The sequence below is a fragment of the Pinus tabuliformis genome, chromosome 9, assembly GCF_031772625.1.
Source record: "Pinus tabuliformis cultivar Carrire ecotype Pingquan chromosome 9, CPIR1, whole genome shotgun sequence".
In the NCBI taxonomy this organism is placed as follows: domain Eukaryota; kingdom Viridiplantae; phylum Streptophyta; class Pinopsida; order Pinales; family Pinaceae; genus Pinus; species Pinus tabuliformis.
The window spans coordinates 338,453,407-338,455,922 of record NC_142307.1 but is presented as its reverse complement, the minus strand read 5'-3'; positions in this window follow the sequence as shown (position 1 = coordinate 338,455,922).

Sequence of the window (2,516 nt, the reverse complement as noted above, 5' to 3'; positions counted from 1 at the left end):
CAGCCTTTACTGTTCCCAATCGTTGATTTATCTCTGCTAGCCACCGCGTCTTTGTAGGAGGGAGTCGAGCTCCCTCCCCTACCACTCTTCATTAGAAACTAACTCTGTTGTCTACTATAACCCTAGTCGCTTTAGCTCTCCCGCGCTCCCTTTCCCCAGTTTCGAGAAGCTTTATCAATTTTAAATTGAGATAATGTTATTTTTATTTTTAAATAAAATTATTTTAAAATTAATATTTTCTTTTTATATTATATAAATATATTTACCAAATATATTATATATGTCAAATAAATAAATATATAAATATATCATTATATTAATTTTAAATAAAATAATATATATATATATATATATATATATATATATATATATATATATATATATATATATATATATATATATATAAGTTCAAGTTATTATCTCACCCTTTTTAAATAGGGAAATTTTAATTTCAAGTAGTTATTTTAAATATGAGGAAAAATAAGTTAAATTATTATTATTTTTTTATGTATTAATATGATTAAAATTTTATTGATAATGATGATGATTAACATCTTCTAAGACCAATGTGATCTATTGGACCTCAAGAAAAGAAAAATAATCGAATTGTGATTCTTCAATATCTTATTTCTATGGTAGAAAAGAAGAGAAAGAAGTGAACCAAAATCACTATAGTTGGGCTGACTTAATAAGTCAAGAATATTGGAAGTGTGGTAGATGCTAGGGAATTGAGAGAAGATGTGAGTAAGAGGCCAAACAATCTAAAAGGAAATGTTTTTCATCTTCGACCCTCTTAGTATTTCAAATCTGACAGATTCTATCGTTCTAGTGAGCCTTAGGAGTAAACCACTACCCAGTTTCACTTCGAAGATCATTAGAATTAGTTCTTATCATAGTGATGTTCATTTTTTTCTTAGTGTTGGTCAGCATAGAGAGATAATTCTAGTTATCGAGGGTGGGGTTTATCACCTCCTTATAGTATCTTAGTTTCCCTTTACCCTCCAGCACCTTATTGTCCCACTACTTGTTCTTAAAATTTGAGGTAATAGTATCTTTGAGACTATCCTTGCTTCCTATGATGATCTCCTCCTTAATCCCCCAATGGTTGAGCCAAGACTAGGCATCCTTATACCAATCGTGCTTGAGGTTAAGGTGGGGGTTTTTACTAAAGTTAGAAGCAATTTTTGGGAGCCTCTTGGATTCCATGTTGTAAAGCTTCTTTTTATACATCAGATATATAAGCATAGTCATACTTCCAATGGGGGACATGCCAGTGTCGATCAAGAGGATAGGATAGAGAGTGTTTCCCTTGATATTGATATTGTAGGTTATGAATTGCTTTTGAATCATCTCAATCTTTCTCCATGACTCTATGGATATACTGCAACCCAAAACTTCACATATATATAAGACAACAGGGGTGACGAGAGTCTCAAAGATGAACCTTTTTTCACTCCAAATGTAGATATTGGCTGACTTACAATTTTTTTCAAGCTCATAATAAGCTTTTCAGCCACCAATAATCTTTTCGCGATGTTATAACTCCAGTTGAACTGATGAGGAAAGTCAATACCCAAATATTTATAAGAAGAAACCTTCTCTAAGAAATGGTTATTATAGACGAAACTACCATAGGTGATATTTTTGGATTCAATGATCATGACTTTAGTTTTGTTAGTATTAACTGTCATACCTAGCTTGGAGCAGTAGACTTGGAGAGTATTAAACTTCTGCTCTAGGCCATCATGGCTTTTCACAAGAAGAACGATATCATCAGCATAAAGGAGAAGAGTAATGATTATACCAGCAAGCTTGATGCCCTTGCAACCTACAATTTCCAAACACTCCTCTAGCTTATCGATGTAAATGCCAAAAAGGGTAGGGGATAGGGGACACCCTTGCTTAATCCCGATATTGCATTTAATATCTTTAGACCACCCTTCATTGGTCTTAAGTTTGGAAATGATATTCTTGTAGAGGCATATCACAATAATCCTCAGTTCGGGAGGAACCGCGATCTCTTCAAGTCTCTCCCAGAGCATATCTTGAGGAACAGTGTTGAAAGCGTTTCTAAAGTCCACAAAACAACAAAAGAGATCGACTCTACAATTTCGACATTCCTCTACAATGATCCTAAGAATGACAAGATGGTCAATAGTCGAGCGATGTCTCCTAAAACCAACTTGCCCTTTAGCTCTTTTGCCATGGTTTTCGAGCCAAAGGCTAAGTTTCTTTTCTAAAATGAGCCCATAAATCTTGACTAGGATGTGGTTAATTATAATGGTCTTGTAGTTAGAGGGAATGATTTTGTCCGCATTTTTGAAGATATGAAAAATAAGGATTTGTGTCCAAAGCTGAGGTAAGCCATGCTTTACAGCCAAATTAAGAAGCTTGTGGAGATGAGGAATGATGATAGATCTTCCAATTTTAAAGATCTCAGTTTGGTATCCCTCAATATCTTTAGCTTTCCCATTAGAGACTTTATTAATCCCAGACTCAACGTATTCTAGAGAAAA